Genomic DNA, 16,467 nt, shown 5'->3' with positions numbered 1-16,467 from the left:
ACGCTTTCTTCTGTAGGTTATATAACATGCAGGGTTATATAAATATGTGTATGTAATGACCATTTATGAGTATGTCTTGGAAAAACTAAAAGTATGTCAGAGGTCATTACCCTATGCATGCTTCTCAACACACGTGAATACAATCAGCCAATTAGCTCAGCCCAGGTGATTCATATTAGCCGATTAGATCAGCCAAAATGATTCTAATCAGTCAATTAATTAGCTCAGCAAAGGTGATTTCAGTCTATTAATTAGCTAAGCCTAGGTGAGTTTAATCGGCCAATTTTGACACACCAGGTGATTCTAATTAGTCAATTAGCTAAGCCCAGGTCATTTCAGCCAGCCAGTTAACTCAGCCTAGGTGAACTTTTTCTGAGACAGGGTCTCACTCTGTCACCCAGGCTGGAGTGCTGTAGCGCGATCTTGGCTCACTGCAATGTCTGTCGCCCAGGTTCAAATGATCTCCAGCTTCAGCCTCCTGAGTAGCTGAGACCACAGACATGTGCCACCATGTGTGACTAATTTTTGTATTTCTTGTCGAGATGGGGTTACCCCATGTTACCTAGGCTGGTCTTGAACTTCTTTTTTTTTTTTCTTTTTTTTTAGTCTTGAGCTTCTGTGTTCAAAAAGATCCGCCTGCCTCGGCCTCCTAAAGTGGTGGGATTACAGGCATGAGTCACTGTGCCCAACCTTAAGCCCAGGTGATTTTAATCAGTTAGTTTAGCTCAGGTGAATTCAGTTGTCCAAGTAGCTGAGTTCAGGTAATTCCAATCAGCCAATTAGCATAGGTCAGTTAGACCCAATCGGCAAATTATCAAAATGGTGACGATGGGTACTTCAAGGCAGGCCCAAAATAGTGAACGAGATTAACATGTTCATACACTCAGAAGTAAAGCAGAACTCGGAAATGCTAACCTGGACATAAAGATTTACATAGCTTTATGGTTAGTTCACCTTCCAGACCTTGCCTTTAGAGACGAAGCTTTGAAAATATTTACACAAACAACATTGTATGGCTGTGTTCTATTCTAAATTGCTATTGTGCCAGAGATTAGGGAGTAAGTCCACATCTGCATTTTTAGTATGTAGTGGGGTATTAAAATGTCTCTTGGTGAACATTCTGTATATACATAAATATTTACATAGATGTACTCATATAATCTAGTATGTGTGTATTCATTTATCTAACTTCCTATGCAAACTTACGTCCAAATGTATTTATCTTTGTCTCAATATTGGTAAAGTACTGATATGTTGCCAGGCATGGTGGCTCACACCTGTAATCCCAGCACTTTGGGAGGCTGGGGCGGGCAGATCACGAGGTCAGGAGTTTGAGACCAGCCTGACCAATATGGTAAAACTCCATCTCTACTGAAAATACAAAAATTAGCTGGGTGTGGTGGTGCGCACCTGTGGTCCCAGCTACTTGGGAGACTGAGGCAGAAAAATTACTCGAACCCAGGAGGCAGAGGTTGCAGTGAGCCAAGATTGCACCACTGCACTCCAGCCTGGGCAACAAAGTGAGACTCCACCTCAAAAAAAAAAAAAAAAAAAAGAACAGATATGTAGAGAGTAGAAGTGTATACTATATACTGATAGTAATATACAAAGGTAATAGTAATATACAATATTAGTATACTAATATTGTATACTATTATACAATAGTATAATGTTAATAATGCTATTCATAATAGTAATATACACAGATACTTTCATAGATGTATAAACTTATCTGCCGTATGTCTCAATTAGTACACAAATGGAGGTATGCTATTTGCGCATCTCTCTGAATTTAACATATAAGAAGGAAGCCTTGGTCTTTGTTTCTAACTTCTAGGCGATAAAAATACAATAAGGCCACGTAAAACATTAACTGCTAGGTCAAGGTGACCCTTTTTCTCTGATGAACGCAGGACTAGAGATAAAGTAGCCTCAGCTTAAAAGCCGTCCTTCAAATTTGAAAGTGCTAAAAAATTCTCTTTACAGTTTCCATCAATTTAGAGGATTTTTCCCCCATGGGAAATGAAAATATAATTATCTGTATTGTATTTCTTTTACTGGCTGAAGAAGTGAGTTTTTGAGTAAGGCAAGAACATTTAGGAGTTCTTACTTGAAGATAGACTACAATACTTACAGCAAATTTCAGAGTTTCTTGGATGTTTTTCTCTGTAGACTTAGATACAGATATAAGACATGTAGATAAATACACACAGGGTTCTATAAATATGTCAATGTAATGTTCATCTGTGAGTATGTCTTGTAAAAAAGCCCCAAAATAAATGGGAGTCAGTGATTCATTTCCTACTATGCTCTCTCATGACAGGTGAATCCAATCAGGTGATTCAAATCAGTAAACTACTTCAACTCTGGTGAATACAATCAGCCAATTAGCCCAGCCTATGTCATTCTAATGAACCAAACTGCTCAGTCCAGGTGAATCTAATCAGCCAATTAGCTCAGGCTGGGTGATTCTAAAAAGTCAACTAGCTAAGACAGGGTGATTTCAGTAAGTCAATTGGCCTAGCCCATGTAAATTCATTTGGCCAATTAGCTCAACACATGTGCTTCCAATAAGCCAGTTAGCTCAGCCCAGGTGAATACAATCAGCCAGTTAGCTAAACCAATGTGGTTCCAAATAGCCATTTAGCTAAGTCCAAGTGCTTGCAGTCAGTCAGTTACCTCATTGACATACTCATATAATTCTGTTTCTGTGTCTTTTAAAATCTACCCATGTATGTCTGTATTCAGATGTATTCATCTTGGTACCTATATTCATATAGAACAAAGACATAGAAGATAGATGTATTGGGAGGTATTGATAGAGAAATTAAAAAAAAAAACCTTCAATGCACATACAGACTTATCTGTCCTGTAAATGATGTCTAGAATAGTACACAAATAAAGATAGATTGTGAAATGCCTCCTGTTAAATTTAATGTGTATATATGTGTGTATATGTATATACACACACACACATAGAGAAAGCAGTGATCCTTATTGCTCAATTCTGGGAGTTAGAAAAGCCCTAAGGTCATGCAAGTCATTCACTGCTAGGCCAAGAATGATCTTTCGTATATTTGTATATACTAATGTATTCCAGTGATACATTAACCCCATTTCACAGGCTATAACTCAAGTGTGAGAATGCCCATTTCTTCCTATTAAGGTTTCATCAAGAAAAGGGCTCTTGTTCTTAACTCTGAGCGTTTGATGTAAAAATACACTTTCTTATTTTTTTCTTTGTGGCTGCAATATGGTTTTTATGGTAATAAAAAAATTAGGTCTTTTTTCAGAAGATAGACTGTGATGTTGAACACAAAAATATTGGTATATGGTACTTGGCCAAATTTCAGCCAGACAATAGTGAACATGCACAGAAGTTCCAAAGGTAAATTTTTTGGAGATGTCAAAGCTTTCTTGTGAGAAAGGTCAGGCTCAATGTTTTCAGGCATCTCTGGTTCCTCATAAATGCATGACTACAACCACACTACGCTGGTTTAATGAGACACTACATTACAAACAACTGGGTGCCAGGTGACAAGGACATTTTTACATTTATAAGAATAATGTGATGTGTGTGGCTTGGATTGGATCAATTTTCACTGAGTTAATTAATTGGATTCATCTGGCCTGGAGGGAAAGAAAATTCAAAGTATTTCTGACCTGATTTTTTCTTGGGGGCTTTTTTGTACATATAGATAAAAATATAAGACTAATGAATAGATAAACATATACACACAGAATGGGTCCCCTGTGTATGTTCATGCAAAGTCCGTGTATGCATATGTCTGGTGAAAAAGTCTCAGGAGGCCGGGCGCGGTGGCTCAAGCCTGTAATCCCAGCACTTTGGGAGGCCGAGACGGGTGGATCACGAGGTCAGGAGATCGAGACCATCCTGGCTAATACGGTGAAACACCGTCTCTACTAAAAAATACAAAAAACTAGCCGGGCGAGGTGGCGGGCGCCTGTAGTCCCAGCTACTTGGGAGGCTGAGGCAGGAGAATGGCGTAAACCCGGGGGGCGGAGCTTGCAGTGAGCTGAGATCCGGCCACTGCACTCCAGTCTGGGCGACACAGCGAGACTCCGTCTCAAAAAAAAAAAAAAAAAAAAAAAGTCTCAGGAAAAAGTATGTCAGAAGTCATTTTCCTTCACAACTCCTGCAAATCAGGTGAATTCAAGAAGCCAATTAGCTCAGCCAGGAAAATTCGGTTGGCCAATCCACTCAGCGGAGATAGTGTGAATAGCCCATTAGCTAAATGTGAAAAACGAATCTGTGCATCAAGGCAGGCACAAAATGGCTGACATGAACAACACAGTCATAGAGTGAGTAGAAAAACAGGGCCCTAAACTGTTAAGGTCAACATAAAGTCTTATTCGGCAGGAATGGAAGCTTCCTTCTCAGGCTTTGCCCCCTAACATAAAGTTTTGTTGATATTTATACGTAACATTATATGTCTGCATTTCAGTCTGTGATGGTATGGAGCCATATAGGTGAGAGTAAGTCTGGGTCTTCATCTTCCAGACAGAATGGGAGATTAAAAATGTCTCTCAAAAAATGTCTTCTGTATACATGAACATTTATGTAGACAAACATATAATTCTGTATGTGTGTCTATCGCCTTTTGTATAACTATATCCAGATGTATCATTCTATACATATTCATACAGAATAAAGATAGAGAAGGTGAAAGTATTGATAGGTATTTCTACTGGTAGCAATTAAAATAAACTTCCATACATGTAAAGTCCTATTTGCCTTTTAAACTACATCCACAAGGGTACACAAATGGAGGTATTCTCTGACATACATTCTGCTGCATTTAATGTATATGAAGAAAGAATTGGCCCTTGTTGCTCACATCTGTAAACAGAAAATGTACTAAGGCCACGAGAGTCATTTACTGCCAAGAATGACCTTTTTCATTCTAGTGAACTGAGACAAGAGGTACATTAGCCCCAGCTTAAAGACCTTACCCAAACTTGCAAATGCTGAATAATTTTCTTTAAACTTCCAGAAATTCAGGGGCTCTTTTGTAAGAACATATGACACAGCATGATAATTTGGGGATTGTTTTGTTTTGTTTTGTTGACTAGAGAAGTAACTTTTTAGGTAGAGAAAAAAAATTAAAGTCTGTGACTCAAAGTTAGTCCACTATGTTGAAAGGAAATTTAAGTTTTCTTTGGATAGTTTTTTTTGTAGATTTAAGTACAGATATAAAATATGTAGATGAATGAACACATACAAATCACAGGGTTATGCAGATATGTCTATGTCACTTCCATTTGTGAGTGTATCTCGTAAAGAAACCTCAAAATAAAAGTAAGACATTATTTTACTTCTCATTTCCCTCAAGGCAGGTTAATTCATTCAGCTGATTAGGTCACCCCAGGTGATTTCAATCATTCATTAGCGGAACCCAGGTAATCCAATTAGGCAATTAGCTCAGCTCAGGTGAGTAAAATCAGACCATTAGCTTAGGCCAGGTGATTCCAATCAGCCAGTTAGAGACGATAGACCCAATCAGTCAATTATCAAAACGTCAACAGTGAATTCCTCAGGGCGAATACAATGGTTGACGTGGAGTAAGCGCATTCATACATTGAAATAAACGCAGGGAGGGCCATAAATGCTAATACTGATCAAATAACTTACATGTTTACCTGTCTCTTCGCCAATCTTTCCTCATGTAGGGGAAGCTTTGTTTACCTTTAAACAAACAACATTGTATGTCTATGTTTCATTCTGGAATACTATTGTGTCAGAGTAGAGAAGCAATTCTAACATCTTTATCTTAATATATACTAAGGTTTTGAAAATGTCTTTTGGCCAACATAATGTGCATACGTTAAGATGTATCGATGTAGTCATATAATCCTGAATCTGTGTGTATGTTTTCTCTACTAGATGTCTATATTCAATGCATCCATCTTCGTTATCTATATTTATAAAAAATAATGAGGTATGACCAGGTGCGGTGGTTCACACCTGTATTTTAGTACTTCAGTGGTTGATGGGGGTGAATTGCTTGCGCTCAAGGGTCTTAAAGAGCAGTAATGGTGGTATGTGTCTGTGGTCCCAGCTACTTGAGGCTGAGTGGGAGGATCACTTGAGCCCAGGGGACAGAGCTTGTAGTGAACCTACATGGTGCCACTGCTCTCCAGCCTGGGGTGACAGAGTGGAACCTGTCTCAATAAAAAATAGAATAGTGATGTATAAAGTGGAAATATTGATAGATATGATAGTGATAGTGACATAAAAAGATGATTTTATAATGTATAAACTTAACTTTCCCATAAACTACACAAAAAATAGTGCAAAAATGGAACTATGCTCTTACATATCGATCTTTCTGCTTTTTACACTTTTGGAGGCTGAGATTGATGGATCACGAGGGCAGAGTTCAAGAGCAGCCCGGCCATGCGTGCGTACCCCATCTCTACTAAAAATCCAAAGAAAGGAAGCATCATTCCTTGCTGTTCACTTCTGAAGAGACAAAAATGCACTAAGGAGTTGAAAGACATTCATTGCGCGGGTCAAGGTGACCCTTCTCTTTCTGATAACAGGACCAGAAATAAAATAGCCTCAGCTTAAAGGCCTCACTCAAATGTGAAAATTGCTGAATAATTTTCTTTAAAGCTTTCCATAAATTCCAATAAATCATTTTAATGTGTCATAGGAACAATCCTTGTATTTTTGTTTTCTTTGCTGAAGTTGCGACTTTTTAGGATAAGAGATAACAAGCCAAGGGCTGTAACTTGAGCATTTACTTCAATCTGAAAAAAAGTTAGTTTTTATTGGACACATTTCTCTGTAGATTTTGATATAATATGAGATATATAGATAGATCAACATATACAAACACACAGGGTTATGTAATAATGTTCTAGGTAATGTCAATCTGTAATTTTTCTAAAACAGCCCCAAATAAAAGTAAATCAGAGGTAATTTTTCCTACACATTCCTTTAGAAACGGTGTAATCCAGGCCATTAGCCAGCTCAGTGAATCCATCAGTCAATTAGCTCAAACCAGGTGACTTAATAAGGTAGTTACTGGACTCAGGTGGATCCAGTTATGCAATTGTCTAAATAGGGCCTGCAGATTCATGAAGTCAGGCCTAACATAGTGAACGTAAATCGAATGTTGATACAGTGAGAACAGACAATAGCCTGAAATGCTAGCCTGGAAATATCTTTACAATGCTGTCGCGGTCAGCTTACTTTCTAGACTTATTCCCTGAACCTGAAGCTTGTTTACGTTTTTAACAAACAACAGTCTTGGCTCTGTTTCATTGTGAGATTTTATTTGTGCCATAGAGTACCGAAGTTCATATACTTTGTGTTTTAGTGATCTAGAGCACTTAAAATGTCTTTCAGAACATGTTTGTATACATAAATGTTCTCACACAGACATACTCAGTCATCCGCATGGGTTTTTAATTTAGCCTTTCTACTTGTATAATCTATAAGGCAAAATATATTTAGCTTTGTATGTATATTTTACAGGACAAAAATGTGGAAAATGGAAGTATTGATAGGATGATTCTAATAGTGGGAATAAAAAATAATTTTCTCCAAGTTAATCTTACCTGTCTTATAAACTATATCTGAATCACACATTGAAAGGAATGTGTTTAAATACAACCTGCTGGGCATTTAACATCTATGAAGCAACATTGGTTCTAGTTTATTTCTTCTAGGAATAAAATGCACTAAGGCCATGGGAGTCATTCATTGTCATGTAAAGCTGACCTGGCCATAATTTTAACCAGGTGATATGAACAAGTGTTGAGTGTCAATGGTGGCTCTTATTCTCCGGCTAAGGCTTTCTACGTGAAAAAGGCTAGGTCCCTGCGTCAGACACCTCAGGCTTGTCCTAGCTGTATGGTTAGAATTCCACTGAGCGGTATAATTAGAACCCTGAATTAAAACACTCGGTAGGCCAAGGCAACCAGAACATTACACATTTTATAAGAATGATGTGGCTGGGTGCCGTGGCTCAGCCTGTAATTTCAACACTTTTGGAGGCCGAAGGTGTGTGATCACGAGGTCGGAGTTCAAGACCAGCCAGGCCCAACACGATGAAACCCCATCTCTACTAAAAATACAAATTAGCTAGGCGGGTTGTGGCACACGCCTGTTCCAGCTCACCCCATTGCACTCCATCCTGGGTGACAGAGCACGACTCTGTCAAAAAAAAAAAAAAAAAGAAGAATTGATGCAATATGTGGCTTGGATTGGTCATCACAACTGAGCTAAGAGGCTGATTTGATTCACCTCTAGTCTCGGAAAGATAGAAAATATAATGACTTTTCTTAGCTTTGTTTTGTATATGTAATTTGATCGAGAGATATGTGAATATGGAAAACATATACACCCAAAATGGTTCACCATAGTGATCTAGCTAAGTCCATTCATGGCTTATGGCCTGGTAAAAAGCTCAGAAAGAAAAGTAGGTCAAAGTTCTTTTTCTTTTTCCTGCCCATCCGACCAGGTAATTCAATAGCCCTTAGCTAGCTCAGGTGATTTGAAATCAAATCAGCCAATTAGCAGCCCAGGCAAAACAATCAGGCCCACTTAGCTAATTGTGGGAAAGCAGAGCATCAAGAAAAGACCCGCAAATGGTTGGATATCAACCACAGAAGGGCATACAGTGAAGAAAAAGCAGGGCCTTCAAATTCGCAAGCTTTCCGTAAACCTTACATAACATAACTGGAAGCTTACTTCCTGCAGTCCATCAATGCTCAGCTTTGTTGAATTTGTAATACAACATTGTATAAGCTGGTTCCAGCCTGAATGGTATGAATCATTAGGTGAACGTAAGTTCTATGTCTGGTCGACATCACTTTCCTGTAGAGAATGTATCTTGAACTTTTTTCTCTTGAAACTCATTTTGTATACCATAATATTTACATAGACAAACTCATAATTTTTATCTTTTGTTTATGTCTACCTATAAATTCTATATCCAGATCAAACTAAACTATCATGCTCTTTTATTCAATATTCAGAGTAAGAGACATAATAGGTAAAGATATTGATAGATAATTTTGTCTCTTAGTAATATAAAAAGAAACTTCCATACATGGCAGAATGGGGTATTGCTATTTAACTATACCCCCAAGAGTACACTAAGATACGCATGTTCTGAATACATAGGCTTTCAATGTAGAGAAAAATTGGTTTTAAATAGCTAAACCTGGGAAGGCAGAAAATAAAGTAGGCCATCAAGTTCACTAAGGAAATATCTTCTTTATTCTGGTGAACATGAGACCGAAATAAAATCGGTTCATCTTAAGAACCTGTTTGTAGTAGAACCTTCCCACATACCCTCCTTAGAACCGTTCGAACCTTTTCCACTGCTGTGACTCGGGCGATGGGCCAAGAAGGGTGGTCGGAAGGTGGGGGGGGGTACCAAAAAGCTAGTGGCAAACTTTGCAATTGATTACATTAGCTTCCAGCAGGCTTTCCTCCTGGCGCAGCAGCCTCCTAGAGATTCCAGATTCCCAAATCCCGCATCAGAACAGATTCTGCCAGCTTCCTTTTGCCTATGTGGGGAACAGATTCGCTGTGCTTCCTGCTCTGCCACCTCCCCAGATTCTCTCCCAGTATATTGTTCCACACAACACTTCCTTTCGCTCTCATTGGAAGTGGCCCTGAGCTTCTCTGGCTCAGTTTTCCGCGCCTGATAAGAAAAAGAGCAGAAAATTAAAGATACACAATGCTGTCTGTAGCGCAAATCCAAATCAAGGTGCGCCCCCTTCAATAAAGAGAAGTAGAATAAGGACGCAAACAAGAACCAAACATCTAGATTAATTGTATTCTAGAACTAGAAAAATCTTCAGGGGCACAGGGTTAAAATACTGCAATGCTTCTACAATATTCAAACACCAGAGATTAGGAGCAACTTCACTCAGTGGGGCTTGTGCCCCTAAACAGTGGAAAACAACAAACACCAAAAAAAAAAAACAGCTTCCTGAGATTGATAATGTCGCGACAAATTTTTTTTTCTATCGCTTGTACTATCAATATGGCACTCAGACTGAAACACCACCCTAAAAATCAAACACAATAACAATATGAGACCGGCATGGAACATGGTGGCTATGCCTGAATCCTCAGCACTTGGGGAGGCCTAGGTGAGTGATCATTTGAGGTCAGGAGTTTTCAAAGACCAAGCTTGACACATGGAACCCGCGTTCTACTTAAAATACACAATTAGCCAGGCATAGTGGTGTACACCTGTGTCCAGCTACTTGGGAGGCTGGTGGGAGAATTGCTTAGCCCAGAGCAGAGGTCGCAGTTAGCCAAGTATCCCACCACTGGCAACTCCAGCCTGGCGACACAATGAGACACCTCCATAAAATAAAATAAATGTTAAAAAGAAATATATATGAGCAGACCTTTGGACACCAGAGTGAGAACACATCGCTGCTAAAAAAGGTAGATAGGATAGTCATAGATAGATAGATAGATAGATAGATAGATAGATCGATAGATAGATAGAGAGATAGATGACAGATATAAAGTGAGTCAAGCCAGCCCGGTGGCCTGGCTGTAAGTACTCTTGTTTGGCGGGGGCGCCAAGGTGGGTCGGATTGGCTTGGGCACGAAACACGGTGGAACCCTGTTTCTACAAAATAAAATGTGCAAAGCAGCAAAATCATGGTTTAGCCAGCGCTGGGCATGTGCTTGTAGCCTCAGGCTACTAGGTAGTTGGGGGCTTAAATTAAAGAGGACCTGCTTGAACCTGGGAGGTTCATGCCTGCTGTGAGTCAGATCACAAACAACACATCCACTTTGGCTGGGTGACAAAGTAAGACCTGTTAAAAATAAAAATAAATAATAAACAAACATGTAACAATGACAAAGAAAGAACAACAAATATTAATTTTTTGTAAATGGAGTGAAACAAATGGCAAAAGGTAAACGGATCGCAATTATTGTACCCTCTCTCTCTTTCTGGCAGGTTTCGTCGTCACCCAGGCCTGTAGGGCAAATGGCGCAACCAATGGCTCACTGCAGTTCTCCCCCTCCCCATGGTCAAGCGATCCATGTAGTTGCAGCCACTTGGGAGGTGAGAACGGAAGCAACCCCTGAGCCCAGGGAGGTCTAGGCGGAAGGGTGCCGTGATCACCCAACGCAACACTAGCCCGCTGACAGAGTAGAAGACTTCATTCAGAAAAAGAAAAAGAAGACGAAGGAAAGAAATCAAAACCGCAAACTTTAATAGCAGGAAGGAGCGTTAAGAGACAGAGAAACCAAGGAAAAGCAACACTCAAAGTACTGATGAAGGAATGGAAAGTGGACTATAAAATAATCCAGGAAGAACCCTGCCTGGAATCCGCTCCGCTCAAGAGAAATGGGAGGGCCAGTTGGTTGGCAAAGCGGCGTAGAGTAAAGGGTCGGGTTCGCAAGCCGCACGAGTCCGTTCACAACCCTCTGCTCTGCTGCCGGATTCTAGAGGAGGCAACTGCCGTGTGTAGATATTTAAATGTTTGATATTAAATAGAAGGTTGACCTTCCATTTTCGAGCTGGTGAACCAAGTGGCAATGCTCGCGCTCGCAGCCACATCCTGGTTGACCGACCCGGTGGCAGACAAGAACCAGCCGGTGGCCGTGGAGTGCGGTCACCAGTCCCCCTACAGGCCAATGTTGGCGCCACGACCTGAGACTGTCCCCTCCACCGCTGGAGCCTTTAACGGCGGCGACGGAGTGGGGCGGCTGTGGCATAAGCCTGCCCCCCTTCCCACCACGGCCCCGCGGTCTGCTGGTCCACCTGGAGCGTGGCGGGAAGGAGAAGGGCAAAGAGGTGGAGCAGGATGCATCCCGCCCGCCCCTGCCACAGGGAAGGAAGGTTTGGGACCAGATGGGCCACGCCCCAGGCCGCGCGGCGGGGCACCCCTGGGCAGAAGCCGCTGCCAAGACAGACCCCCAACTTCCCCACCAACTTCCCCACCTCGATCCATTTCAACATGCTCTGGGACCCAGTCTCAGAGAACGAGCCCCCAGCGGGGTGGTGGGAGAGGGCGGTAAACGTAGAAGCGGGACGCCTGCAGGGTAGTCCCCCCACATCTCGAACACGCCCAGCCTGGCATGTCCCCCTTGGTTAAGGAAGGCCCGTGTGCAGGGACGCGAGTCTCCCTAACATGTAGTGCCCGCAGAGTCAACATTCAGAAAGAGACTAGGAGCAGTGGCCTATGCCTTTAATCCCAACACTTTGGCAGGCTGAGGTGGGTGCATCACCCGAGGTCGGGAGTTCGAGACCAACTTCACCACTTTGGCGAAACCGCAGTCTCGACTAAAACTACAAAAATTAGCAGGGCATGGTGACGGGCTCCTGTATCCCAGCTACTTGGGAGGCTGAGGTTGGAGAATTGCCTGAACCCAGAAGACGGATGTTGCAGTGAGCCGAGATCCCGCCAATGCGCTCCAGCCTGAGCGACAAGAGCGAAACTCCTTCTAAAAAAAAAAAAAGAAAGTCAGGCAAGAGACCTGAGCATTCTCTCTCTGAAAGCATTGAGGTGAATGGCGACTGAGTGTCTGTGCTTCTGGCGATTTTAGGTGGCCCATGCATGGAGATAGATTTGAAACGTTCTGAGAGCTGGGCAGCAACAGACTGTCATTTTGTGGGGCGCCTGAGAGGCACGGGATTTGGACAAAGCGACTTAAAAAGCCCAGATTCGCGCAAGGCCCATGTTCGCAGGGTAGAGATGATGAAATCCCATGCAGAAGGGCCACGGGTGTGGCGGCGCGCTCCAGCCATAGCCCCCACGGAACAGCCCCGTCATGCTACATTCACGTCCTTCCACCGCAATTTGGGAAGGGAATCCCGTTGTTTCAAACATGAGGTGGCTTCAGCAGTGATGACAAGTGGCCCCGCTTCCCTGAGTCGGCGGATAAGGAAGTCCCCTGCATTTTAGGCCCTGTAAGAAAAGGTCGTCCCTCTTCTCCGTCCTGTGCTTTTTCATCCTCTTTCCTTTCTCTGGAGCCCAGCTCTGCTGCTTAGCTTCTGGAAACGCTCATCTATGGCATGAGTGATGGTTTGGCCTGAATCTAAAATCTCGCAGTATAACCAACGGGGTTTTTCACACCTCAATGTCTCATCCTTGGGTCGCTGACAGATACATAGGGCAACTTGAGGAAATGTCGGGGAATCTATTCTGTGGTCCTCAGGGAGGGTTGGAGAGAGCCCCCCAAAAACGTGAAGCAAAGAATTCCCTCCGTCCAAAACCTATTCATTTGAATCCCCACTGTCCCCAGAAAGCCATATATTCATTTCTTTGGCCTGCAGCCTGTGGGAGAACGGCTTCTACAGACTACCCCTCCTGAAATTAGCTCTTGTCCATTCAATCAATAGGAGAATTGGCCTGCACGGTGGCTCATGCTCTAAAACCAGGCAGTTGGGAGGCCCGAGGCGGCAGATAACAAGGTCAGGGAGTTTTTTGAGACCACCCTGGCCAATATGGTGAACCCTTCTCTGACTAAAAATACAAAATAGTTCCGGGTAGGTGGTGTAGAGCTGCCGTAGTTCCCACTACTGAGGAGGCTGAGGTGGAGAATGCTTAAACTGGGACTACATGAGGTTGTGGTGAGCTGAGATTAGTGGCCACTCTGCCTCGCAGTCTGGCGAACAGACGTGAGACTCCATCTCAAAAAAAAAAAAAAAAAAAAAAAAAGAAGCGGAGAATTTCCTTTCTCCCTAGGATACAGTGCCGATAACCGTGATGCCACCATCAAACAAACCTCCCATCTATGTGCTCAGGATACCTCACGTACGGAGAATGTCAGGCTCTATTCTTTCACACCTCTGTTGTTTTCTCAACACTGCAGTGTGTGTTTCTTCAGGGGTCCTGTTGGACATAAGGAGGAGAGAGAGTGCTGTCTGTGGGCTGAGACAAACTGGCGTGGTGACCAGAGCCTAGGAAACTGGATTTGGCCATGAAGTCTCCCCTCCATTGCCTTCTCTTTTGTCCGGCACTCACTCTTCGCATCTTCACATTGCAGTGGGGACTCTTGTGGGTGGAGGTTCCTGTGACTTTCAACTTTAGGGGCAGAGGAAGGCTGGCTTCCCTAGAGTCGCCTGGAGTTGGTGCCTTTGGGGCAGTTTATGCGCACAACGGTGGTGATCTATGGTGGAGGCCTTGGCCATGCAGTATCATCTGTCGGACCTTTGTTGGGGGGTGCATTTGTGGGTTCCATGCATCCTTCCAGAGAGTCATTCAAACCTACGATTAGGTCCTCAATGCGCCCAGCAGAGACACTTTTTGTTACGACAAAATCCGGGGGCAGGAATGTTTTGCCAGGCGCAGCTCCACAAACCTGCGAACTGAAACAAATTTTGCGATGTCCTTTCCGCAAAGACCAGTGACTCCACCAAAAGGGCCTATGGGTATTTGTGGAAAGGAAGAAGTTTTTGGAGATACATACTGAGAAGAATGGAAGGACTTGGTTATGGGTGTTTAGGACATGGGGAGATAGAGATTGAGTAACGCTCCGCAGTGCCTAGGTGAACAGTGGGTAGTCAATTTTATTGAGGCCAGTAGTCTGGGTCCAGCTGAGTTTGAAATGAGGAAGAAGGCAACCCGGTTTTAGGGTTGGATCATTTATTAAAGATGTAATGTCTATGAGGCATGCATTCGGCAGAATCAACTTTACTGGCTCTCTAGCCACAGGATTTGGGATAGAGATCGATGTTGGTTAAGAATTCAGCTTTGGGGCACGATGCTGGCTCATGCCTGTAATCTGACACTGTGAGCTGAGGCAAGCAGATCACCTGAGGTTAAGGCAGTTCAGACGCAGCCTGGCCAACATCGTGAAACCTGCCTCTACTAAAACTACAAAAATTAGCGGTGTGGCAGCACCTACCTGTAATCCGCAGCTACGTGGGAGCTGAAACAGGAGAATCGCTTGAAGCTGGAGGTGAGGTTCAGTTGCCGAGATCATGGACTTCACTCCTGCCTGGGCAACGAGTGACACTCTGTCTCAAAAAAAAAAAAAAAAAAAAAAAAAAAAAAACGAATTCAGATCATGGTTGCAAATGGATTAGATCGCCCTGAGCTATTTTAAAGAGAGCAAGAGGAGAGAAAGAAGGAAGGGGGGTACTCAAGAAATAACTATAGCATATTTTTTAAGTTGCTGATGGCCATCAAAAGGTGGGTGGATCAACCCAGGAGGTCAGGATTTTGAGACAGCTTTGGGCACATGGTGAAACCTCGTCTCTACTAAAATACAAAATTAGCAGCCGGGTGTGGTGGCACGAGCACTGTAATCCCAGCTACTTGGGAAGGCTGGAGGCAGGAGAAATCACCTGAACCCTGTTGCAGAAGACAGAGGTGGCAGTGAGCCAAGAATCAAGAACCACTGCATGCCCAGCCTGGGTACAGAACAAGACCTAATCTCAAATAAATAAATAAATAAATAACTTAAATAAATAACTAAATAAATAACACCCAAAGCCAATTTCCCCCATTGTCTTGGGTCTCATTCTAAAGCGCTGTGCACACGTCCAGAAACGTGTCTGCTTTTTCTCCTATTCATCGTCTTGATGAGTTGATTTCTCATGAAACTTCAGAGGGCCACGGAAACCTCTCCCTTTGCCCCCACATTACGTATTTACAATAGCGTAGGGCAGTTTCCCTAGGCCAAGGTCACTAGAGAGCCCCGATAAATTTTTTTTTTGCCCTCATGGAATTCCTGTTCATCTCCAGTGTCAATAATAACCCAACCTTGCCCGCTGGCCTAGACAGAGTGAATTATTAGATAGGGGAATTGCAACAGATAAAGTAATTCACAAGAGTGGGGGTGTGAGAGACTGGAATTTTTTTATTATACTCATCTGATCACCCTGAGCATTTGAGGATCACAAGATTTTAAAAGGATATTTGGGGCATGGGGAAGGCCAAGTGAGTCGAGAATGTTATTGCTCAGGTCAGAAGTGAATCATGGAGTCCAAGCTGTCTTCTTGTGCTTAGTCCAGTTCCTGGGTGGAGGCCAAAGACGCATACATATGAAGCCATTTTATCATCTGGGTGGTGGGCAGCTGATCCATCAAGTGCAGTCCTGCAAAACTTCTCAAGAACTGACTTAGGTAGTTTATAGGGTCAGAATCTTGTAGTCCCCTCCAACTGCATGAACTCCTAAACCTAATGTTTAATCTTGTGCTAATTTGTTTATCCTATGAAGGCAGTTTAGGGTCCCCCAGGAAAGAAGGATGTTTTGTTTGGGAAAAGTTGTTATCACTTTGTTTTAAACTATAATCTATAATGAGTTCTTTTACAAAGTTAGTTCATCAGCAGCCTATTCCGAGGATGACAAGGAGGGCAACCTAATGTTTAGAACAAAAATAGAGTTGGTTAGGTCAGATATTTTTTCACTGTCTCGTTAATAATTTTGCAAAGGTGGTTTCAGAGAGAGGAATGAGATTTGGTAGTCTAAACTTATCTTCTGGTCAACAGGGACACCTTGGT

Source organism: Rhinopithecus roxellana, chromosome 12, assembly GCF_007565055.1.
Source record: "Rhinopithecus roxellana isolate Shanxi Qingling chromosome 12, ASM756505v1, whole genome shotgun sequence".
NCBI classification, from domain to species: domain Eukaryota; kingdom Metazoa; phylum Chordata; class Mammalia; order Primates; family Cercopithecidae; genus Rhinopithecus; species Rhinopithecus roxellana.
Note: the sequence above shows the minus strand (reverse complement) of the source record.